We start from the raw sequence: 27,654 nt of genomic DNA on the forward strand, positions 1-27,654 counted from the left end.
TCCAAACCAATATATTACACAGTCGACGAGCAGAATGAAGAAATACGCTTGCAAGTTCCAGAACGATTGGAAACAAGAATTTCAGTTTATCCAGCAGAGTTCGAAGGGGAAGGGGTATGTTGCCTGTAAATTTTGTAGAACAGACTTCTCCATTGAACACGGTGAAGGGATATACTCAGCCATGAACGGTCAGTCAGCAAAGCACAACGCGTCCGCAGCGCAGCATCGTTTACGACACAGTATTATGGCCCACCTCGCAAAATGGAGACCCGATGGTGTAACTTATGCTGAGACAAAGATGGCTATGCTGATAGCTGGAAGCAACATCCCGTTCTCATTATTTGCGGATGTCCACAACAAATCCGTGAAGGATGTTCCCGGATTCGGAGATCGCTCGCCAGTACGCAAATGGCAGAACAAAGGTTACTCAAATAGTGAAAGGTAAGTGTTGTTGTTGTTTTTTAATAACCAGCAAGCAAAGTACAGTTAGTAGAACAAATGTGTTTTTATTACTGTGTATTTGATAGGGGCGGTCTGAAATTCAACTATATCTTTTATTTATATACATATAATAAAATAAATATATATAGCTAGAATTCACTTAAAGTCAAGTATTTCATATATATATATACGTATGTGTCGGATGTATATATATATATATATATATATATATATATATATATATATATATATACATCCGACACATACGTAGGATTAACCGAAGGAGCGTTCAAAACAAGATGGAATAATCACAACGCCTCCTTTAGAAACCAGGCTTTGCGGAATTCTACAGAACTCAGCAAGCACATTTGGAACCTCAAAGACAATAATGTTGAATATTCAATAACATGGAAAATTCTTCCATCCAGCACACCTTACAACAGTGGTAATAAAAGATGCAACCTATGCTTAAAAGAGAAACTGTTTATTATATATCATCCAGATCTATCATCCCTCAACAAGCGCAGTGAAATCATTTCAACATGCCGCCACAGACGGAAACACCTCCTAGGTAACTTATGAGCCAATCACCACACCCTATGCCTGCCTGTACCCACCCACTCTGTGCCCTATATAAACCATTGTATGTGAATTGTTATGGTTTACTAAGGAGGACGTGACGGCAAACGGACACCAGGTGGCAGTATGTCCAAATATTTATTAATATATATATATATATATATCTATATTAACAAATGTATATATGTAATAATCAATCAACAGAAAACATACTAAGTAAATGGAGTGTGGCAAAAACTCTAGAGTGTATGGTGTTAGTCTAAGTGTGTTAATTAACTGAAGTGTGTTTTACCCAAGTGTTGACAAAAGAGAACGCGGAAGTCCGTGGGGCAGGCAGAGGGTTCAGGTCAAACGAGCGAGGAGTCGAGGTACAAAGGAGGCAGTCAGAATCCAGAGGGAGATCCAGGGAAAAGAGTGAGACGCACAGCTCACCTTGCGGGCGACGGAGGATTCTGTGGGGACACGGGAGAAGACACGGGAGAAGACACTGAGAACACGTAGAGGTACAGGGCACAGGGAGAGCAGGTTTGCATAAAGCAGGGTGATTGCTTACGGTACGCATTTGGAACTAAGTTCCCGCCCGGATCCCTGTGTCCACTGGTCTTTTATGCTGCTCATCGTCAGTCACAGGTGTGTCCTGCAGCCGGCTGCGGCGGAGAGTGGGCGCGGTCCGCTTGATGAATGCGGGGGCGTGTCTGGAGTGCGCTGTCGGCGGGTCCTCTGGTTGGACTCGCAGCGGAGAGAGACGCAGAATGCGCATGTCCCACAACAGTATCCCCCCCCTATGGACAGATTCCAGATGTCCTAGAATCTGAACACCCCCAAAAGCAGGAACAAAAATCAAGGGAGGGTGGAGGGGTGAACTGGTGGTGGGTCGCCAGCCCAAGTGTCTCAGAAGCCATCGGGGACAAGTCTGGTGGCGGCGTCGGGTGGACCGCCGCTGCGGCCGGCGAAGTGGACGACCAAAGAACGGTCGACGTCTTGGCCGTCGGTAAGGCGGGCGCGAATGGTTCCCTGGTGCGGGCCGCCGGACACGAGGAGGTGGACGGCACTGTAGTGAGGACCGCCGGACACAAGGAGGTGGGCGGCGCCGTGCTGCAGCCCGCCGGACACGAGGAGATGGCTGAGGAGCTGAAGCCAGTGCTACTGGCTGAGGGGCGGGGGTCAGGGCCAGCCTAGGTATGGGTGCTAGCTCACAGGCTAGCCTGGGGACAGGTGCTAGCTCAGGGGCTTGCCAAGGGGCTGGTGCTAGCTCGGGGGCTAGCTCGGGGACTGCCGCTGGCTCGGGGGCTAGCTCGGGGACTGGGGCTAGCTCGGGGGCTGGCTCGGGAACTGACGCTAGCTCGGGGGCTGGCTCGGGGACTGACGCTAGCTCGGGGGCTAGCTCGGGGGCTGGCTCGGGGACTGACGCTAGCTCGGGGGCTAGCTCGGGGACTGGCGCTAGCTCGGGGGCTAGCTCGGGGACTGGCGCTAGCTCGGGGGCTAGCTCGGGGGCTAGCTCGGGGACTGGCGCTAGCTCGGGGGCTAGCTCGGGGACTGGCGCTAGCTCGGAGGCTAGCTCGGGGACTGCCGCTAGCTCGGAGACTAGCTGTGGGTCTTGTGCTAGCTCGGGGGCTAGTCGAGGGGCTGGTGCTAGCTCAGGCGCTAGCTTCGGGACAGGTACTAGCTCGGAGGCTAGCCAGGGGACTGGTGGCTGCGGCTGGGAAAAACGGAAGATAGGTGGGATATCTCGGGCAGGGGGAAGTCTGTCTGGTTGCAGCTGTGCTACCACATTAGCACAGCCACCAGTACAAAAATGAAAAACAGATGGTATAGGTATGGCAGGGGTTTGCCTGGCTGGGTGTAGATGCGCCACCACATCAGCACAGTCACCAGCACTATCCCCCCCTTCCGAACGCGGATGCCAAACGCCTCCAGCTGACTGAGGAATTGTCACTAAGGGTGGGAGGTGGGTGGCCAGGCGCCGGGCAAATTCATCCCTCCCCGTATTGAAATTAAACAGTCCCTTGACGGAGTGTTGAGGGCTATAAAAATTGTCCATGGTGGAGGAAAAAGACATCGTGACAGGGGCAAAAAGGAAGGAGGAAAGTTGAGAAAACCAAAAAAAACAAACAAAAAGTCACTGGGACAGAGCTAAAGTCACTGGGGGCTATGAAAACAACAACAACAACAAAAAATACTGTGCCGTCAGGTCCTACTATTTAATTTTTCTGGCGGGAACTTACTGTTATGGTTTACTAAGGAGGACGTGACGGCAAACGGACACCAGGTGGCAGTATGTCCAAATATTTATTAATATATATATATATATATATCTATATTAACAAATGTATATATGTAATAATCAATCAACAGAAAACATACTAAGTAAATGGAGCGTGGCAAAAACTCTAGAGTGTATGGTGTTAGTCTAAGTGTGTTAATTAACTGAAGTGTGTTTTACCCAAGTGTTGACAAAAGAGAACGCGGAAGTCCGTGGGGCAGGCAGAGGGTTCAGGTCAAACGAGCGAGGAGTCGAGGTACAAAGGAGGCAGTCAGAATCCAGAGGGAGATCCAGGGAAAAGAGTGAGACGCACAGCTCACCTTGCGGGCGACGGAGGATTCTGTGGGGACACGGGAGAAGACACGGGAGAAGACACTGAGAACACGTAGAGGTACAGGGCACAGGGAGAGCAGGTTTGCATAAAGCAGGGTGATTGCTTACGGTACGCATTTGGAACTAAGTTCCCGCCCGGATCCCTGTGTCCACTGGTCTTTTATGCTGCTCATCGTCAGTCACAGGTGTGTCCTGCAGCCGGCTGCGGCGGAGAGTGGGCGCGGTCCGCTTGATGAATGCGGGGGCGTGTCTGGAGTGCGCTGTCGGCGGGTCCTCTGGTTGGACTCGCAGCGGAGAGAGACGCAGAATGCGCATGTCCCACAACATGAATGCTTCCATTAAAATCTCCCGATGATTGAGGGAACCCCTCATGAAACAGTTCTGTAGAGACAAAGTAGTCTTGTGATTTTTCCCACACCTACATATATATATATATATATATATATATATATATACATGAAGTGGCGACTTGTCCAGGGTGTACCCTGCCTTCCGCCCAATTGTAGCTGAGATAGGCGCCAGCGCCCCCCGCGACCCCAAAAGGGAATAAGCGGTAAAAAATGGATGGATGGATATATATACATGAAGTGGCGACTTATCCAGGGTGTACCCTGCCTTCCGCCCAATTGTAGCTGAGATAGGCGCCAGCGCCCCCCGCGACCCCAAAAGGGAATAAGCGGTAGGAAATGGATGGATGGATATATGAAATATATATGAAATACTCGAGTTGGTTAATTATACGCCACCCCTCTTAAACACGCCCTCCTGCCCCAACCACGCCCAAAACCACGCCTCCGCCCCGCCCCTGACCACGCCCCCCACCCCCCCCCCCGAAATCGGAGGTCTTAAGGTTGGCAAGTATGAGATAGCCTCATGCAAACTTTACACTATCTTCATGCAAACGTTGCACTAACTAACTTTACACTATTTTATGTTAGCTTTATGCTAATCGAATGCTGTGAAATAACATTTGGTTTAAAGACAATTTTCTCATTTTGTTAGCTTTACTGCGGATCATTTGGGCGTGTCCCTTGGAATAGGCCACGTGACAAGGTGTTGCATGTGGTCACGTGACCGTGGCGTGGGGGAGGGTGGGGTCTGCCTGCATGTTGGAGACCTCTTGCAGCGTGTCGCGCGCACAGCCCTCCCTCCGTGCCACGCGCGGGCTATCTCCTGTTCAAACTTTGTCCGCGCGTTCGATCCCCGCGCGGCAGGAAAGGAAGCAAGGAAAGAAGGAAGGAGGAGGGGTGGGGGGTGAATTAAGGAAGTAGGAAGTAGGAGGGAAAGAAGGGTTTTTTGGCGGGACGGGAGCCCGCGAAGGAGACGTGTTGGCGGGATGAGACGGCGTCGCGCGCTGACAGTTTGGCGCGCACACTGCGGACGTGCGAGGAGACTGCCCTAGCGCGGGATGTTAGTGCAATTCTCGAATGTTCCGTCTTTGTCTAGTTGATCCCCGCGGACAGGGACCCCGCCCGGATCAGCAGCTCGCCAGGAAGACGCTCTGAGACGCCCGCCAGTCCGCTGCTCGTCAAGGACTCACCGGAGTGGACCGGGACCACGTCTGTGGATTTGTAAATGGAGTCCCTTGTCCGTCCTGGTCCTGGTGGACAGACCTTCTGGGACTGAGGACCAGAACACCCCCACCACCTGCAGCCTCGCGGGAATTTCATCCCCGCGTGACGTGTTCTGAATCGGCAAGATTCCACTCCTCGATGACGGTGAGATCGATTGACTGATTAATGATGACTGACTGATTGATTGATTGATGGATTGAACGATTAGGAGGATGCGTGCGCATGCATGTGAGGCTCGCGCACTGTGCCACTGATGATATTCTTAGTTGGCGGGAAATGAATCATCCGGTAATCTGATTAAACATGATCTCTGCGTGTGCACGGAGGTGCGCGTGCGTGTGTGAGGCGATATGAGCACCCCCCCCCCCCCCCCCACTCCCTCTTCTCCACACCCCTGCCCGTGTAGGAATGTGTGAGTGGATACTTGATGCCGTGCGTGTGTGCGTGCGTGCAAAAAGTGTGTGTTACTGCCTCATCAATTATACAGCAGAGGGGGCATGAGAAGCCAGGGGGGTGAAGGTGGTGTTCTAGAGAGAGTGCAGACACCGCGAGGGTCACGTGATCAGCACCACGGACAGCTGCGCCACCAGCCCGCCCGCCTCGCGCTTTTCCACTTCACAGAAGTTCTGTGGAGCACAGAACATTGAACGCATCATGCTCACCATGCGTCGAGGCATTACTAACGACGTTGAACGCATCCTGATATGAGACGCACAGCTTGAACGCATCATGCCAAGAACACGCAGCCGTGAACGCATCACTGAGATCGCTCAACGCATCTTACTGAGAAGCACACAGCTGGAGCACATCAAGTTGAGAACATGCAGCATTGAACGCATCAAGCTGAGAACACGCGGCCATGAATGCATCATGCTAAGAAAACTAAGCATTGAACACATCATGCTGAGAACATGCGGCCTTAAATGCATCATGCTTAGAACACTAAGCATTGAACACATCATGTTAAGAACATGGAGCCTTGAACGCATCATGCTGAGAACACGCAGTCTCAATATGCATCATGTTAAGAACAGTCAGCCTTGAATGCATCATGCTAGAACAGCCAGCGTTGAACGCATCATGCTAAAAACACACGGCCCTCATACTAAGAACACACAGCCTTGAACGCATCATGCTAAGAACACGCAGCCTTGAATGCATCATGTTGAGAACACACGGACTTGAATGCATCATGCTAAGAACACCAAGCATTGAACACATCATGTTAAGAATATGGGACCTTGAACGCATCATGCTGAGGGAGGACACGCAGCCTCAATATGCATCATGCTAAGAACAGCCAGCCTTGAATGCATCATGCTAAAAATAGCCAGCATTGAACGCATCATGCTAAGAACACACGGCCCTCATACTAAGAACACTCAGCCTTGAACGCATCATGCTCAGAACACGAAGCCTTAAATGCGTCATGTTGAGAACACGCGGCCTTGAATGCGTCATGCTAAGAACACTAAGCATTGAACATATCATTTTAAGAACATGAAGCCTCAATATGCATCATGCTAGGAACAGCCAGCATTGAATGCATCATGCTAAGAACAGCCAGCATTGAACGTATCATGCTAAGAACACAAGGCCCTCATACTGAGAACAATCAGCCTTGAACGCATCATGCTAAGAACACGCAGCCTTGAATGTATCCTGTTGAGAACACACAGCCTTAAGCACATCATGCTGAGATCCTGCAGCCTCAATATGCATCATGCTAGGAACATGCAGCCTTGAATGCATCATGCTAAGAACACTCAACATTGAACACATGTTACAAACACAGATTCTTAAATGCATCATGCTAAGTACACGCAGCCTTGAATACACCCTACTATGAAACACAACTTGAATGCAAGGTGCTAAGAACACGCAGCCTTGAACGCATCATGCTAAGAACACACGGCTCTCATACTAAGAACACGCAGCCTTGTATGCATCATGCTAAGAACACTCAGCGTTGAACACATCATGCTAAGAACACCCAACCTTGACCATATCACAAAGAGCACTGAAAGCATCCTACTAAGAAACAAACACTTGAATGCATCATGCTATACACTTACGGCATTGGACACATCCTATATACTATACTCAACATGAAACACATAATGCTAAGTACACTCAGTTTTGAATGCGTCATGTTAAGAATACTCAGCATTAAACACATCATGCTAAGAACATGCAGCATTAAAGACATCATGCTAAGAACAGTCAGTTCTGAATGTATCATGTTAAGAACACTCAGCATTAAACACATCATGCTAAGAACACTCAGTTTTGAACGCATCAAGCTAAGAACACTCGTATTAAATGGATCATGCTAAAAACAATCGGCATTAAAAACATCATGCTAAGAACACTCAGTTTTTAATGTATCATGCTTAGAACAGGCGGCTTTAAACGCATCATGCTCAGAACACTTAGGTTTGAATGCATCATATAACCACTTGCTGCATTGGAAACATTCTACTCTGAAACGCAGCTTGAACGCATCATGCTAACAACACTCAGCCTCAAATGCATATTTTCTCAAAAAAGCTCTGTATGTCTTCTCATTCATTAACTAAAAAAAAAAAAAAATCAGTCAGGCAATATTTTTGGTATGCAATTTTTATCCGACATGGTTTGATTGTCATCTGCGGTCTTTTTCAATAGTGTCCAAATAGTGTTTGAACGCATCACTAACAACAGGCAGCCTTGAATACACCCTACTATGAAACACTGCTTGAATGCATCATGCTACGAACACGCAGCCTTGAACGCATCAATAACAACACGCAGCCTTGAATGCATCACTAACAGCACGCTGCCTTGAATGCATCACTAAGAACACGCAGCCTTGAACGCATCCCTAAGAACACGCAGCCTTGGACACACCCAACTATGAAACACTGCTTGAATGCTTCATGCTAAGAACACGCAGCCTTGAACGCTTCACTAAGAACATGCAGCCTTGAATGCATCACTAAGAACACGCAGCCTTGAACGCTTCACTAAGAACATGCAGCCTTGAATGCATCACTAAGAACATGCAGCCTTGAATGCATCACTAAGAACACGCAGCCTTGAACGCTTCACTAAGAACATGCAGCCTTGAATGCATCACTAAGAACACGCAGCCTTGAACGCTTCACTAAGAACATGCAGCCTTGAATGCATCACTAAGAACATGCAGCCTTGAATGCATCACTAAGAACACGCAGCCTTGAACGCATCACTAAAAGCAAAAAAGCCTTGAATGCATCACTGAGAACACAGCCTTGACCGCATCATGCTAAAAACACACAGCCTTGAACGCATCTCTAAGAACACACAGCCTTGAACGCATATCTAAGAACACACAGCCTTCAATGCATCACTAAGAACATGCAGCCTTGAACGCAACACTAAGAACACGCAGTCTTGAATGCATCCCTAAGAACACGCAGCCTTGAACACACCCTACTATGAAACACTGCTTGAATGCTTCATGCTTAGAACACACAGCCTTGAACGCATCACTAAGAACACGCAGCCTTGAATGCATCACTAAGAACACGCAGCCTTGAACGCATCTCTGAGAACACAGCCTTGACCGCATCATGCTAAAAACACACAGCCTTGAACGCATCTCTAAGAACACACAGCCTTGAACGCATCTCTAAAAACACCCGGCCTTCAATGCATCACTAAGAACATGCAGACTTGAACGCAACACTAAGAACACGCAGCCTTCAATGCATCCCTAAGAACACGCAGCCTTGAACACACCTTACTATGAAACACTGCTTGAATGCTTCATTCTAAGAACACGCAGCCTTGAACGCATCACTAAAACACGCAGCCTTGAACGCATCACTAAAAACACGCAGCCTTGAATGCATCACTAAGAACACGCAGCCTTGAATGCATCACTAAGAACACGCAGCCTTGAACTCATCACTAAAAGCAAAAAAGCCTTAACCGCATCACTGAGAACACAGCCTTGACCGCATCATGCTAAAAACACACAGCCTTGAATGCATCTCTAACAACACACAGCCTTGAACGCATCTCTAAGAACACCCAGCCTTCAATGCATCACTAAGAACATGCAGCCTTGAACGCAACACTAAGAACACGCAGACTTGAACGCATCACTAAGAGCAAAAAAGCCTTAAATGCATCACTAAATACACAGCCTTGACTGCAGCATGCTAAAAACACAGCCTTGAATGCATCACTAAAAACACACAGCCTTGAATGCATTCAATTTTCATTTTCCTGAAGGAACTCTCCTGACGGAATAAATAAAGTACTATCTAATCTAATGTAATCTAATCATTAAGAACACACAGCCTTAAACACCTCACTAAGAACACACAGCCTTGAACGCATCATGCTAAAACACACAGCCTTGAATGCATCACTAAAAACATGCAGCATTGAATGCATCCCTAAGAACACGCAGCCTTGAACGCATCACTAAGAGCATGCAGCCTGCAGCCTTAAATGCATCCCTGAGAACATGCAGCCTTGAATGCACCACAATGAGCACACAGCCTTGAACGCATCACTGAGAACAGACAGCCTTGACCGTATTATGCCAAGAACACGCAGCCTTGAACGCATCACAAAAACATGCAGCCTTTAATGCATCGCTGAGAACATGCAGTTTTGAACGCATCATGCTAAGAACACGCAGCCATGAACACTTCACCAAGAACACACAGCCTTGAACACACAGCCTTAAATGCATCACTAAGAAGACACAACCTTAAATGCATCACTAAGAACAAGCAGCTTTGAATGCATCATGCTAAAACACACAGCCTTGAATGCATCACTAAAAACATGCAGCCTTGAATGCATCCCTAAGAACACACAACCTTAAATGCATCACTAAGAACACGCAGCCTTGAATGCATCACTAAGAATACGCAGACTTGAACAAATCATGTTAAAAACACGCAGCCTTGAATGCATCACTAAGAACACGCAGCCTTGAAAGCATCACTAAAAAAACATGTAGCCTTGAATGCATCACTAAGAACACACAGTTTCGAAAGCATCATGCTAAGAACACGCAGCCATGAACACATCACTAAGAACACACAGCCTTGAATGCATCACTAAGAACACGCAGCCTTGAATATCATGCTAAAACACACAGCCTTGAATACATCACTAAAAACATGCAGCCTTGAATGCATCCCTAAGAACACACAGTCTTGAATGCATCACTAAGAAGACACAGCCTTGAATGTATCATGCTAAAACACACAGCCTTGAATGCATCACTAAAAACATGCAGCCTTGAATGCATCCCTAAGAACACAGCCTTGACTGCATCACTAAGAAGATGCAGCATTGAATGCATCATGCTAAAACACACAGCCTTGAATGCATCACTAAAAACATGCAGCCTTGAATGCATCCCTAAGAACACACAGTCTTGAATGCATCACTAAGAAGACACAGCCTTGAATGTATCATGCTAAAACACACAGCCTTGAATGCATCACTAAAAACATGCAGCCTTGAATGCATCCCTAAGAACACAGCCTTAAATGCATTACTAAGAACACGCAGACTTGAACAAATCATGTTAAAAAGACGCAGCTTTGAATGCATCATTAAGAACACGCAGCCTTGAAAGCATCACTAAGAAACATGTAGCCTTGAATGCATCACTAAGAACACAGTTTCGAATGCATCATGCTAAAAACATGCAATCATGAACACATCACTAAGAACACACAGCCTTGAATGCATCACTAAGAACACACAGTGTTGAACGCATCATGCTAAGGACACGCAGCCATGAACACATCACTAAGAACACGCCGCCTTGAACGCATCATGCTAAGACCACGCAGCCTTGAATGCATCACAAAGACCACGCAGCCTTGAACACTTCATGTTAACGACGCATTAACTGCGAAGGACATGTTCACGCTGTTGTCCACTTGTGCTAGTGGACGTCCACAGCTAACGAGTTAGCATGTGTGGTAATTGATGCCAACGTCTTCATGCAATGTGTGTGAGGACCACCGGGGGCGCTAGTGATCTTCGCTAGCTAAATGCTGCTTCTTTCCAAGGACAATAACGACAGGAAGTGGTCCACATTAGGTTGTTTGAGCCTTGTTGCAGACCTTCTCGACAGGTCAAATGCTGCTTCTTTCTAAGGACAATAACGACAGGAAGTGGTCCACATTAGGTTGTTTGAGCCTTGTTGCAGACCTTCTCGACAGGTCAAAGGTCAAACACGTTCACAGAAACGTCCAATGACTTTTGGAGATGGCGTACACTTCCGCCATCTTGTGACGTAACTTGACCACGTCAGTGTGAGCTGATCATGGGTCACATGACCACATGGCTGTCATTCTGGTGGCGTGTGGCCGCCGTGTTGTCACGTGAGCGCAGTGGCGTGCTGAGACGCTAGCCTGTTGCTGTAGCCTCATGGCGTGGTTACGTAAAGATGTCGCTGGCCGTGTGGGCGGCGACAGGAAGTCTGCGGCCTAATCTCCTCCTGACTCTGTCAGCTGTGTCGCTTCCATCTGTGCACTTTGCTGACCGCCTCTGATTGGACGCCGCCTTGGCTCACGCGGTAATTGAGGCAGCATGGTCAGCTGACGGCGAGGAGACCAGTTGTTGTTCACCTGCGACCTTCGACCCCGGGCGGATAGGCTGGAAGTGATGAAAAGCCATCAAAATGTAATTTTCACTTCCTCTCCCTGGCTGGCCTTTTGATGGGGTACGCCAGTGTGACGCGGACGCAGCAGTTCCAGACTAAATGGAAAACGACGAGCGACACCCAGGAAGGCGACCAATGAGGACGCTCGCCTTCCTGTGAACACGCAGATAGCAGCTTTCAGCGCACGTTTAAAAATACACACTACCATCGTGTGTGTGTGTGTGTGTGTGCGTGTGTGTGTGCGCGTGCGTGTGTGTCTGTGTGTGTGTGTGCGCGCGCGCTTTGGTCGAACGGAATCAAACGCGTATTAAATGACATCTGGCATGTGCACATAAACAGTCACATGACTTCACATCTCCTGTCATCTTACGCTGTCTCATATGTCATCTCATGTCTCTCATATGACATCTCATGTCATCTAGCATCTCTCCTATCAGCTCACCGAGGACTGGGCGACATGACCTTTTATTAATACCTCCATATTTATAGGCCATGTCACGATACACGATATATATCTCCATATTTAGTCTTAGCCTTGAATGAACACTTGATACATATAATCACAGCAGTATGATGATTCCATGTGTCTACATTAAAAAATTCTTGTTCATACTGCATTAATATATGCTACTTTTAAACTTTCATGCAGAGAAGGAAATCACAACTACCGTATTTTCCGCACTATAAGGCGCACCTAAAAACCTAAAATTTTCTCAAAAGCTGACAGTGCGCATTATAATCCGGGGCGCCTTATATATGGACCAATATTGGTCACAACTACGGTAAGCAGCCGCCGATTTCATTTCTCCCCATAGGAGAAGAAGCGCGCAGTACATGCTGGGATATATGACTGCGCCAAGCCGTGCCGTTTCATTTCCATTTGTGTGTTTAAATGTAAAGACCCCAAAATGGCTCCTATTGAGATACATGATTTCAAGAAAGCAGGAATTGTCACTGAACTGCTCGACAACAGCAGCGACACTGACTCCATTAACGACGTCTCGAAATAGTGCAAAGCAATAACAATATATCAATAACCCAACGTTGCTCAAATGTTATTTATCACACAACACATCACACAAAATAAAAATGTAAAGCTCACTTTATTAAAGGGGAACATTATCACCAGACCTATGTAAGCATCAATATATACCTTGATGTTGCAGAAAAAAGACCATATATTTTTTTAACTGATTTCCGAACTCTAAATGGGTGAATTTTGGCGAATTAAACGCCTTCCTATTATTTGCTTTCAGAGCGATGATGTCACAACGTGACGTCACCTAGGTAGTCAATCTCAAACACGTTATAAACATCGAGTCAAATCAGCTCTGTTATTTTCCGTTTTTTTGACTGTTTTCCATACCTTGGAGACATCATGCCTCGTCAGTGTGTTGTCGGAGGGTGTAACGACACGATCAGGGACGGATTCAAGTTGATTTACGGAGAGCGTGCATCGATTAGCACGGCATGCTAATTGATGCTTACATGCTTTTTAGGCTAGCTGTATGTACATTTGTAGTTATATTTGCATCCAGCCTTTCACTCCATCCACATTTAATGCCAAACAAACACTTACCAATCGATGGATTTAAGTTGCTCCAGTATCACAAGATGCGAAAGTCCCGATCGTTTGGTCTGCACATTTTACCGGCGATGCTAAGGGAGACATGGCACAGAGATGTGTGGATATCCTGCAGATGCATTTCCAACGATAAAGTCAACGAAATCACAAAGGTGAGTTTTGTTGATGTTATTGACTTATGTGCTAATCAGACATATTTGGTCGCAGCATGACTGACTGCTAACCGATGCTAACATGCTATTTAGGCTAGCTGTATGTAGATTTGTAGCTATATTTGCATCCAGCCTTTCCCTCCACCCACATTTAATGCCAAACAAACACTTGCCAATCGATGGATTTAAGTTGCTCCAGTGTCACAAGATGCGAAAGTCCCGATCGTTTGGTCTGCACATTTTACCGGCGATGCTAAGGCAGACATGGCCAAATAGCGTCAATAGCTATTTTCTTAATAGCTTCAGTTTCTTCTTCAATTTTGTTTTTGCTATCTGCCTCCATACTCCAACCATCCGTTTCAATACATGCGTAATCTGTTGAATCGCTTAAGCCTTATCTCATGTCTCTTCTGTCATCTCATATTATCTCATGTTATTTCATGTCTCTTATGTCATTGTACACATGTCATTTTTCTTGCCATCTCTTTCATTTCATGCCACTCATGTCATCTCCTGTCTCCTTATATCTATTTTATCACAGGTCCTCTCACATCTTGGACTTAGAAAATCTTTATTGTCCCCGAGGGGCAATTTGGTTTGCAGCAGTAGTCATTAAAAACAAGGTTCAACAGTAAAAACGAGGTACAACAATAAAAACAAGGTACAACAGTAAAAAACGAGGTACAACAGTAAAAACAAGGTACAACAGTAAAAACAAGGTACAAATACATAAAATACATACAACATACGCACCATCACAAAGCTAAAAACTAAAAACATTTCTAATACAATAAAAACTAATCACACATCGCATCCCACTTAAGTGACTACATAGCAGCTAAGCTTGTTTAAAGGCCTACTGAAACCCACTACTACCCACCACGCAGTCTGATAGTTTATATATCAATGATGAAATATTAACATTGCAACACATGCCAATACGGCCTTTTTAGTTTACTAAATTACAATTTTAAATTTCCCGGGAGTTTCGTCTTGAAAACGTTGTGTAATGATGACGTGTACGGAAGACGTCACGCGTTTTTAGGAAGTATGAGCGCTACGCACACACACAGCTAAAAGTCATCTGCTTTAACCGCATAATTACACAGTATTTTGGACATCTGTGTTGCTGAATCTTTTGCAATTTGTTCAATTTATATTGGAGAAGTCACAGTAGAAAGATGTAGTTGAGAAGCTTTAGCCTTTAGCCACACAAACACACGGTGATTCCTTGTTTAAAATTCCCAGAGGTGAAAATTTACTATGGATCACAGCGCGGTCAAGCGAACATGAATCCAGACCAAATGTCAACCAGCAGGTTTCGGTGAGAAAATTGTGGTTAAAAAGTCACTTCTTACCGGAGAAAAGCTAAGCTTGTGCCGTCCATGAAGCTGCTGTCACGCCAAATTTCTTCCCCCTACAAAAACCTTCCCCCCATTTACTTCCGGGGTCATGATTAATACGGACGTTTTGTTAAAACTATATCATAAAAATACAGACATTTTGTTAACGCTATATTATAAAAAATTTAATAAAAATTTTTTTTTACAAACACAAGCTATGGGATGACACATATACTTCCGGGGTCACGTTTCCTCACGTTTCCTCTTACGTCATCCCATAGCTTGTGTTTGTAAATTGTTTTTTTCATTTTTTAAATTTTTTTACAATATAGCGTTAACAAAATGTCTGTATTTTTATAATACAGCGTTATATTTTTATAATACAGCGTTAACAAAACATCTGTATTAATCATGACCCCGGAAGTAAATGGGGGGAAGGTTTTTGTAGGGGGAAGAAATTTGGCGTGACACTGCCGTCGACTTCCCTGAGACATTGGCGTCAAGACACCCGTGGAGACACCCTTCCGACTATCAGGTACTATTAAACTCACTAAAACACTAGCAACACAATAGAAAGATAAGGGATTTCCCAGAATTATCCTAGTAAATGTGTTTAAAAACATCGGAATCCGTCCAAATGCATTTGTGTTTGTTTTTTTTTAAACACGTTTTTTTTTTGTTTGTTTTTTCTAGTCCGTCGCTATCAATATCCTGAAACACGAATCTTTCACCCTCGCTCAAATTAATGGGGAAATTGTCGTTTTCTCGGTCCGAATAGCATTTTTTGTTGGAGGCTCCCATTAAAAACAATGTAAATATGTGAGGAGCCATCAACATGTGACGTCATCGTCTGCGACTTCCGGTAGAAACAGGGCTTTTCTCTTAGCACCGAAAGTTGCAAACTTTATCGTGGATGTTCTCTACTAAATCCTTTAAGCAAAAATATGGCAATATCGCGAAATGATCAAGTATGACACATAGAATGGACCTGCTATCCCCGTTTAAATAAGAACATCTCATTTCAGTAGGCCTTTAAGGAGCTCATTTATAAAAACAACAGCTGAGGGAACAAAGGATCGTATGGATCGGTTGTTTTTGGCCTTTCTATTACTAGGGGCATACCTACATCCTGAGGGCAAGAGTCAAAACTTTAAGAAGAGACGGTGCTGAGAGTTGGCCAGAATGGCCTTTGCCTTCTGGATGAGTCTAACCCTATAAATCTGGTTCAGGGGTTTCAAGGTAGTGCCTATGGTCTTTTGGCACACCTTTATTATACCACCTAGTCTGTTTTTATTGGCCACACTGAGGTTACCAAACCAGGAAGTGATAAAATATGTTAAAATAGACTCGATACAAGATGAATAAAACATCCTCATTAGTGTCCTATCAACCTGAAAACCCCTCAGTTTCCTCAAGAAAAACAGCCTCTGATTGGGCTTCTTACAAACACGGTCAGTGTTGGCATCAAAAGGTCAATTTATTGCCTATAATAACATCTGTCATTCTGTCTGCAATTGTCTCATATCGTCTCATAACTGTCACGTCATCCCACACCATTTCTCGCGTCCCATGTCTTTGGCTATCTCAAGTCACCTCATGTGAGTCGAGACGTAAAATTCTGCCTGAGGTGACAATCCAGCATTTATCGTCCCGCGTCCTTAAGATAGGAGGGGGGACACAGTGGCCACATGACCTCGTGCTGCTGTCAATCATGTCTTCTCATTCCCACTCAGACGTTATTTATTAGATCCTGGGGGCTGAGGGCAGACAAGAAGGCCTGACCTTTGACCTGCAGCTAATAAGCCATCATTTCTTCAATCTGGCGTCCTCAGGACTAAAAATATCTCCCAGCACGCTCCCTTCTTTCCTTCCCTTTTCTCCTCTTCCTTCCCGCCATCTTGGCTGTGTCCTTCCTTGTCCTGCGTCGCTTCCTTCACCTCCTATTTCCTCGCCAATCAGTCCTGCCCTTTTTTCCCCGCCCTTCTTCTGGCCGTGACCGCGGTGTCATGACCCTGGCGTCCCCGCACCCTCGCTCTGCCACTTGCCCCCCATCCCCCACCCCGAGGTCGAAACAAGACAGCATCATTCGCTGGTTGATCCTCTCCAGTAATCCCGCGTGCACGATAAAGAGCGGCTTTTTCTAGAAATCATCAGATTGAAGAGCGAGGCCAACGCCGGCCGACCTCATTAAAACAACCTTTTAAACCGCACGCGCTTACGCTGTCTTTGACTTGGGGTCCACACCTCCTCGGGGCTGGAGCCAGACCTAAACAGCCTGTTGCTAAGTCATATTTATCAGATAAAAAAAACCTCGAAATTATGGGGAAAAAAATCAAGATTGTGGGATACAAAGGTCATTAATGTGAAATGAAAAGTTGAATTTATCAGATAAAAGGTCTAAATTGTGGGATAAAAAAGTCATAGTTATGATATAAAAAAGCCAAATAATAAGATAACGTCATAATTATTAGATAAAAAAAAAATCATAATTAAGAGATCAAAAGTCGAAATTATGTAAACCCGTTTCCACCTCGAAAAAAATGTAAATACACCAATGCTTATTATGAGATAATAATTCTCAATTATGAGATGAAAACTCGAAATTATGAGATATTTTAGTCATAAGTATGTAATAAAAAGTTAAAACTTTGAGCTAAAAAGTCATAATTATGAGATTATGAAATACAGTCGACATGATGAGACCAGAAAGTCAGAGTTACGAGATTAAAAAGTCCTAATTTGGATGGTATAGCTCGGTTGGTGGAGCGGCCGTGCCAGCAACTTGAGGGTTCCAGGTTCGATCCCCGCTTCTGCCATCCTAGTCACTTTTCCGTTGTGTCCTTGGGCAAGACACTTTGCTCACCTGCTCCCTAGTGCCACCCGCACTGGTTTAAATGTAACTTGGTGTGGAGGTCTTGCTCCTCAGGGTCCCTTGGACCACCAATAACTAACATGACAGCTTCGGTCATATTTTGGAACCCAGTTTTTATTTTTAAATAAATGTTCTTGTATTCTTTTCAGCCAATGTCTCACTCTCGCTGCCACCAACAACACCCCCTCTCCTTCCCAACTGCTGCCTTTAACAGAGCGACAGGTGATTAGACAAAAATTCTCAGCTGTGTCATCTACGCACCTGTCGCTGATCTCGAAGCCGGTTCTGCCACACCCCGCTTCGCTGCAGGTCCGCAGGCCACACCCACCACACTTTGATATTCGGTTTCACTATGTAAAGCGCTTTGAGTCACCAGAAAAAAGCGCTTTATAGATATAACGATTCACTTCACTAATTATCGGACAAGAAGTCAAAATTAAGTAAAGAAAAAAAATGTGTATATATATATATATATATATATATATATATATATATATATATATATATATATATATATATATATATATCAGTTCAGTTTCAGTTTATTTTCAGTCTAACAAAAACATTCAAACATAGATCACGATTCAAAAATGAATATATATATATATATATATATTTTTTTTTTTTTTCAATTTCGACTTGAACTCATAATTATAACTGTGTCTAATAATTTCATCATTTTATCTTATAATTACAGTATATATATATATATATATATATATATATATATATATAAAATTTCATCATTGTATCTTATAATTACAGTGTATATATATATATATATATATATATATATATACACTGTAATTATAAGATACAATGATGAAATTATTAGACACAAAGTCATAATTATGAGTTCAAGTCGAAATTGAAAAAATAAAAATGTATGTTGGCCAACGGTAAGTCATAATTATGAGATATAAAGTCGAATTTATGAGATAAAAGGTCTAAATTACGAGATAAAAAGTCATAATAAAGATGTAAAAAGCCTTAATTGAGACATAAAAATTTTAAAGAATGAGCTTCCTCCTGGGGCTTCACGGTGGAAGAGGGGTTAGTGCGTCTGCCTCACAATACAAAGGTCTTGAGTAGTCCAGGGTTCAATCCCGGGCTCGGGATCTTTCTGTGCGGAGTTTGCATCTCCTCCCCATGCATGCGTGGGTTCCCTCCGGGTACTCCGGCTTCCTCCCACTTCCAAAGACATGCACCTGGGGATAGGTTGATGGGCAACACTAAATTGACCCTAGTGTGTGAATGTGAGTGTGAATGTTGTTTGTCTATCTGTGTTGGCCATGCGATGAGGTGGTGACTTTTCCAGGGTGTACACTGCCTTCCGCCCGATTGTAGCTGAGATAGGCACCAGCGCCAAAGGGAATAAGCGGCAGTAAATGGATGGATGGATGTTTCTTTACTTTTGGTTTGTTCTGTGTCGTGTTTGTGTCTCCTCACAATTGCTCTGTTTATTGCAGTTCTGAGTGTTGCTGGGTCAGGTTTGGTTTTGGAATTGGATTGCATTGTTATGGTATTGCTGTGTTTAGTTTTGTTGGATTGATTTAAAAAAAACAAAAAATGTTTTTTTTAAAATGAGAATTGATTGTGTACCGCACAACGTGAGAATCGCGATTCAAATTTGAATAGTTTTTTTCCCACACCCCTAGTATGTATAGTATATACCCCGGTGTTAAGTCGTAGTTATAAGATAAAATGATGAAATTATGAGATAAAATGTCTGAATGATGAGATATGAAATGAGAAATTATGAAATATAAATTAATATTTGTGAGGTAAGAAAGTTGAAATTATGAGAAATGCAATCAAAATCCAAAATAATATGATAAAAAGTTGAATTTATATGATATAAAAAGTCTAAATTGTGAGAGGATATAATAACATGTTTTTTTGGTGTCGTAAACAAACTTGCATACAAATCTAAGAAGTTGTATTGTTTACTTTCACTTTGGCACTTAGCATCGGCCTGTTAGCACGGTTAGCATCATCTGAAGTAGGACTGGGCGATGTATCGATATACTCGATATATCGCGGGTTTGTCTCTGTGCGATATAGAAAATGACTATATCGATATATTCGAGTATACTATCTCACGCAGTTGCTTTTAGCTGCGGGCATTACACTACAGGCTCTTCCCGCTCTTTCCTGTCTCTCCTTCTCAAAGACAGCAAGCGCACCTTCTTACGTACGTCACATACTGTCACGTCATACGCCCTCGCATGAGAGGTAGCAGCAAAGGTAACATCAACTCTGATGCGAGTGGTAATATGAGAGAAATAAGGTGCCAATCTGGTAACAAATGAAGGAAGCGTTAATTCCTAAGAAAAACAGTTAGGGGTCCATAGTCTGGCGGTGGTTTGGCTTCAAATGGGAATATGTCGAACAAGTATGCGGCAAAAGCGTTGTTACAAAAAGTAGCACCTACTGCTAATTTATAGCATCATTTGAAATGTCCCCTGCTAGAGAAGGAAGAGTGCCTGAAACTGCATGTCAACATCTCCGTTCGGCACCATACCCACAAAATGCCAAAGCAACCATTTCACTATCAACACCGTATGAAAAAAGTCAACAACAGAAGGAGATAACGCCTGCAGAAACCTACCACATAGTGAAGGACATACACTATTTGATTTCCTATTAAGCAACTCATTTTTATTTGACAGTTATTGAAATATCTTGTGTGACATCATGCACAAAAGTGCACTTTATTTGTTTTAAACTATTGTAGTGGCGTTATGCACAAAAAGTGCACTTTAATTTAGTGTTGTTTTGATGTGTCGTCTTAGTGACATCATGCACAAAAGTGCACTCATAGCTTGTTTTAAAATGTCTCAGACAATCTTGCACTTTCTGTTTTGGAAATGACATGAATGTTTGTGCCACTGCTTAATAACTGTTTAATAAATACCGTTTCGGTAAATTGACTTAATTGAGGTTTCCCTCTCTGCATGAAAGTTTAAAATTAGCATAAATTAATTTAGTATGAAGAATAATGTTTTAATGTAGACACATAGAATCATCATACTGCTGTGATTATATGCATCAAGTGTTCATTCGAAGCTAAGGCAAAATATCGAGATATATATCGTCCATTGTGATATGGCTTAAAAATATGGAGATATTAATAAAAGGCCATATCGCCCAGCCCGAATCTGAAGACACGACAACTTTATCCGAAGTCATCATAATTACTGATAATACACTCGTTTAAAGGCCTTGAAAGTTGACGCTGATGTTTTATTCAGGCAGGAAGTGAGCAGGCTGCGCCGCTTGTTTGTGGATTAGAAAAGCCTCGTTAAGCGTATTAACGAGTCCGCGGGGTCTAATTCACTTTCGGTTCCAATATGCGGGAAAGAGTCTCCTTTCATGGCGTTTTATGCGGCATTCCCCGCGCTTTCCGGGCTCGCCACGCCGCGGAATAATTAAGGCCATGAATATTCATGACAAGCTTCCGATCATCAATTAAACATCAGGACGTTTTATTGATCAAACATCGAATAGTTAATTGGGCCTCTATTAGCAAAAATGCCAAACGAGGGGCTCCCTGCTTGTGACGTTGCCATGGTAACGGGGCTAAACATGGGACCCACACCTCCCTTACAGTGCAGACCCTCAGTCAAGGCGAGAGGAAGTGAAAGCGGTAATAGGAGCCCCGCCCCCTCCCGTAACCCCCTGGGAAAACACACACACACCAGATTCCCAACATCCTTCATCCTGTCTGCGTGTGTGTGTTAGTGCGTGTGTGTATGTGTGTGTCTGTGTGTTTGGACCCCCCGGGGCGCTTTAAGACGTGTGTGTGATGTGGCTCACGGCAGCCATGATGGCGGCCTCGTGACCTTGTTATCTCGGCAGGTGATTGATGCTCTTTACGAGTTTATCTAACGACTTTTTAAACAGCTCTTTATGCTCTCAGTCGCCCCATTGGCTCCCACGCATGCACGCACGCACACACACACACACACACACACACACACACACACACACGCACTTACACTCACACACTTCTCGCCGAGTCGTCCAAAAATCAGAGGGGAGGATCTTTCGCTTCAAGCGCAGTTTGATGCAGCTCTTCACTCATTGGCCAGTGCGCTGCAGAGGGGCGGGGCCACGTTATGCAGTCAAATACTGTATCTGCAGACAAAGCAGCGCCACCAGAATAGAATACATTACAATATTATCTTATAATATACTGTATATACCCCATTATAAGTCATAATTAGGAGATAAAATTACAACATTATGAGATAAAGTCATAATTATCAGACAAGTCAAAATTATGAGTTCAAGTCAAAATTGAAAAAAGATCAATCAATCAATCAATGTTTATTTATATAGCCCCAAATCACAAATGTCTCAAAGAACTGCACAAATCATTACGACTACAACATCCTCGGAAGAACCCACAAAAGGGCAAGGAAAACTCACACCCAGTGGGCAGGGAGAATTCACATCCAGTGGGACGCCAGTGACAATGCTGACTATCAGAAACCTTGGAGAGGACCTCAGATGTGGGCAACCCCCCCCCCCCCTCTAGGGGACCGAAAGCAATGGATGTCGAGCGGGTCTAACATGATACTGTGAAAGTTCAATCCATAGTGGCTCCAACACAGCCGCGAGAGTTCAGTTCAAAGCGGATCCAAGACAGCAGCGAGAGTCCCGTCCACAGGAAACCATCTCAAGCGGAGGCGGATCCGCAGCGTAGAGATGTCCCCAACCGATACACAGGCGAGCGGTCCATCCTGGGTCCCGACGAGCGGTCCATCCTGGGTCTCGACTCTGGACAGCCACTACTTCATCCATGGTCTTCGGACCGGACCCCCTCCACAAGGGAGGGGGGGACATAGGAGAAAAAAGAAAAGAAGCGGCAGATCAACTGGTCTAAAAAGGAGGTCTATTTAAAGGCTAGAGTATACAGATGAGTTTTAAGGTGAGACTTAAATGCTTCTATTGAGGTAGCATCTCGAACTGTTACCGGGAGGGCATTCCAGAGTACTGGAGCCCGAACAGAAAACGCTCTATACCCCGCAGACTTTTTTTGGGCTCTAGGAATCACTAATAAGCCGGAGTCTTTTGAACGCAGATTTCTTGCCGGGACATATGATACAATACAATCGGCAAGATAGGATGGAGCTAGACCGTGTAGTATTTTATACGTAATTAGTAAAACCTTAAAGTCACATCTTAAGTGCACAGGAAGCCAGTGCAGGTGAGCCAGTACAGGCGTAATATGATCAAACTTTCTTGTTCTTGTCAAAAGTCTAGCAGCCGCATTTTGTACCAACAGTAATCTTTTAATGCTAAACATGGGGAGACCCGAAAATAATACGTTACAGTAATCGAGACGAGACGTAACAAACGCATGGACAATGATCTCGGCGTCTTTAGTGGACAAAATGGAGCGAATTTTAGCGATATTACGGAGATGAAAGAAGGCCGTTTTAGTAACGCTTTTAATGTGTGACTCAAAGGAGAGAGTTGGGTCGAAGATAATACCCAGATTTTTTACCGAGTCACCTTGTTTTATTATTTGGTTGTCAAATGTTAAAGTTGTATTATTAAATAGAGGTCGGTGTCTAGCAGCATTTCCGTTTTTTGGGCGTTAAGTTGCAAAAAATTAGCGGACATCCATTGTTTAATTTCATTAAGACACGCTTCCAACTGACTACAGTCCGGCGTGTTGGTCAGCATTAGGGGCATGTAGAGTTGGGTGTCATCAGCATAACAGTGAAAGCTAATACCATATTTGCGTATGATGTCACCTAGCGGCAGCATGTAAATGCTGAAGAGTGCAGGGCCAAGGACCGAACCCTGGGGAACTCCACACATTACCTTAACATAGTCCGAGGTCATACTGTTATGGGAGGCGCACTGCACCCTGTCAGTAAGATAAGAGTTAAACCAAGACAGGGCTGAGTCTGACATACCAATTCGTGTTTTGATACGCTCTAATAAAATATTATAATCAACGGTATCGAAAGCAGCGCTAAGATCGAGGAGCAGCAACATAGATGACGCTTCAGAATCCATCGTTAGCAATAGATCATTAGTCACTTTTGCGAGGGCTGTCTCAGTAGAGTGATTTGCCCTGAAACCGGATTGAAAGGTTTCACATAGATTGTTAAACGCTAAGTGTTCATTTAGCTGCTCTGCAACAATTTTTTCGAGGATTTTCGAAATAAAGGGAAGGTGAGACACCGGTCTGTAGTTTACCATGAGGTCATGTATATACGCCAATGATAAGTCATAATTATGAGATAAAACGTCGTAGTTATGAGATTAAAAATCAAAATTATGAGATAAAAAAGTCATAAATATGATATAGAAATCCATAATTATGACATACGAACTCAAAATAGTATGATAAAATGTCATGATTAACAGAAAAAAAGTCGAAATTATGACATTAGAAAATGTACGATTAAAATTCATAATTATGAGATATGAAAGTCAAAATTATGAAATGTCATTATTATGAGATAAAAAGTTAAAATTATGAAATTGAAATTGGCAAAAACAGGAAGCATGTTTCCACCTCTAAAAACGTAAATACCCCAATGATTTGTGATAATTATCAGATACAAATTCATAATTATGAGATAAAAAGTCATAATTATGATATAGAAAGTATAATCATGACATAAAAATTCAAAATAGTACGATAAAAAGTCATATTTAAGAGATAACAATTTAAAATTATGAGATTAAGAAATGTAAGATTGAAAATCAGAATTATGAGAAAAAAGTCGAAATTATAAAATAAAAGTCATAATTATGATATGAAAGTCAAAATTATGAAATGTCATCATTATGACATAAAAAGTCAAAATTATTAGACGAAATCGAAGGTGGCAAAAACAGGAAGCCCGTTTACACCTCTAAAACATGTAGATACCCCAATGGTTAGTGATAATTGTCATAATTATGAGAAAGTCGAAATTATGAGATAATTTAGTGATAAGTAAAGGATAAAGAGTTAAAATTATGAGCTAAAAAGTTGTAATTATGAGATAAGTCGATATTATGAGACAAATCATAATTATGAGATAAAAAATCATTATTACCAGATAAAAAAAATCTAAATTGTGAGTTCAAGTCCATCCATCCATCCATTTTCTACCGCTTATTCCCTTTTGGGGTCGCGGGGGGCGCTGGCGCCTATCTCAGCTGCAATCGGGCGGAAGGCGGGGTACACCTTGGACAAGTTGCCACCTCATCGCAGGGCCAACACAGATAGACAGACAACATTCACACTCACATTCACACACTATGGCCAATTTAGAGTTGTCAATCAACCTATCCCCAGGTGCATGTCTTTGGAGGTGGCAGGGAGTTCAAGTCGAAATAAAAAAAATGATAATGTATATACGCCAATGGTTAGTCATAATTATGAGATAAAACATCATAATTATGAATCAAAATTTGAATTTTTGAGATAAAGGTCGAAATTACGAGATAAAAAAAGTCATAATTATAGTAGAAAAAGCCATAATTATAGTAGAAAAAGCCATAATTACGACTTAAGAATTTAAAATAGTACAATAAAAAGTCATAATTAGGAGATAAAAACTTAAATGTAAGATTGAAAATCATATTTATGTGTAAAAAAGTCATAATTTTGTGGTAGACAGATAGATGCCATGACAGATAAATATGAAAGTCAAAATAATGACATAATTTAAAATCTGAAACAGAAGTAAGGGAGTCGTAAACTAAAACAAAACATGATCCGTGCAACGGATCATCACAAAAAGCCCATTTCCACTTCTAAAAATGTAAATAACCAAGTGATAATTATCAGATAAGAATTCATAAATATGAGATAAAAAGTCGAAATTATGAGCTAAAAAGTCATAAATATGAGATAAGTTGATATTTTGAGACAAGAAAGTCATAATTATGACATAAAAAGTCATAATTAGCAGATAAAAAGTCATAATTATGAGTTCAAGTCAAACTAAAATATATACATACTGTATATACCCTGATGGTAGGTCATAATTATAAGATAAAACATCATATTTATCAGAAAAAAAGTCATAATTATGAGTTCAAATCGATATTAAAAAACAGATACTGTATATACGCCAAGGGTAAGTCATAATTATGAGATAAAATGTGGCAATCATGAGATAGAAATTCGATGATAAAAGGTCGAAATTACGAGATAAAAATGTCATAATAATGACATAAGAATTAAAAATAGTAGGACAGAAAGTTAGAACTATTAGATAAAAAGTCATAATTGAGGGATTAAATGTCAAAATGTTTGAAAGAAGAAAGTCATAAATGTAAGAAATGTGAGGAAAAAAGTCAAAATTATGAGGTAGACGGACAGATGCAATGACAGATAAATATAAAAGTCAAAATTATGAGATAAAAGTTTGAAATTGAAGGTGGAAAAAACAGGAAGCCTGTTTCCACCTCTAAAACATGTAGATACCCCAATGGTTAGTGATAATTTTCAGATAATAATTCATAATTATGAGATTAAAAAGTTGAAATTCTGAGATAGTTTAGTCATAAGGATGTGATCAAAAGTTAAAATTATGAGCTAAAAAGTCATAATTATGAGATAAATCGATATTATGAGACAGGAAACTCATAATTATGAAATAAAAAGTCATAATTATGAGTTCAAGTACAAAAAAATATACATACTGTATATACGCCGGATGTAAGTCATAAGTATGCGATAAAATCATGAAATGATTGGATAAAAAGTAATGATTATTAGACAAAAAGTCATAATTATGGGTTCAAGTCGAAATTTTAAAAATATATTATATGTACGCCAATGATAAGTCTTAATTATGAGATAAAACGTCTTAATAGAGATTTTTTAAAAAGTAATAATTATGAGATAAAAAGTCGGAGTTTATGAGTAATAAGGTCTGAATTGTGAGAAAAAAAGTCATAATTATTAAATACAAATTTTTAGAAATTAAAAATAATAGGACAAAAACTCATAATTATTAGATAAAATGTGGAAATTCTGAGATAGGAAAGTCATAATTATGAGATTAAAAATCTTAATTATGAAGAAAAAAAAGTTAAAATTGAGACAGAAGTCAGAATTATGAGATAAGAAAGTCAAAATGATGAAATGTCATCATTATGACACAAAAAGTCAAAATTATGGGTTCAAGTCGAAATTTTAAAAATATATTATATGTACGCCAATGATAAGTCTTAATTATGAGATAAAACGTCTTAATAGAGATTTTTAAAAAATTAATAATTATGAGATAAAAAGCCGGAGTTTATAAATAAATAAATAAATGGGTTGTACTTGTATAGCGCTTTTCTACCTTCAAGGTACTCAAAGCGCTTTGACACTACTTCCACATTTACCCATTCACACACACATTCACACACTGATGGATGGAGCTGCCATGCAAGGCGCTAACCAGCACCCATCAGGAGCAAGGGTGAAGTGTCTTGCTCAGGACACAACGGACGTGACGAGGTTGGTACTAGGTGGGAATTGAACCAGGGACGCTCGGGTTGCGCACGGCCACTCAAAGTCAAAATTATGAGATTCAAATTTGAAATTGAAATTGGCAAAAACAGGAAGCCCGTTTCCACCTCAGAAAAGGGTAAATACTAGGGCTGGGTATCATCAGGTACCTCGCGGTACAATACTATCACGATATTTTGCCCACGATAACGATAAGATCACGATACAACGATTGTGCGATAATCGATGTATTGAAATAAATTTCTTCCACGATACATCATGATTTCAGTGTCACTGAAGAAATTCAAAATTTATTGACTGCACTGAATCCACTTCACCAAAATATTTTCTGTCTGTGCAAATTAAAATAATTAAAAAA

At 42.4% G+C, this 27,654-nt stretch overlaps 1 protein-coding gene across 3 annotated transcripts in view; it reads left to right on the forward strand.

The window, feature by feature from the left end:
- The first annotated feature begins 4,718 nt into the window (after positions 1–4,718).
- si:cabz01090165.1 (uncharacterized protein LOC100333421 homolog) overlaps positions 4,719–27,654 on the forward strand; it is a 95,855-nt gene continuing 72,919 nt past the window's right edge. For all 3 annotated transcript variants that reach the window (XM_061877755.1, XM_061877756.1, XM_061877754.1), the window contains exon 1: positions 4,719–5,334. The gene's annotated coding sequence lies outside the window, so the exon portion shown is untranslated. The remainder of the gene's footprint in view (positions 5,335–27,654) is intronic.

The sequence above is a fragment of the Nerophis ophidion genome, linkage group LG18 (assembly GCF_033978795.1).
Source record: "Nerophis ophidion isolate RoL-2023_Sa linkage group LG18, RoL_Noph_v1.0, whole genome shotgun sequence".
NCBI classification, from domain to species: domain Eukaryota; kingdom Metazoa; phylum Chordata; class Actinopteri; order Syngnathiformes; family Syngnathidae; genus Nerophis; species Nerophis ophidion.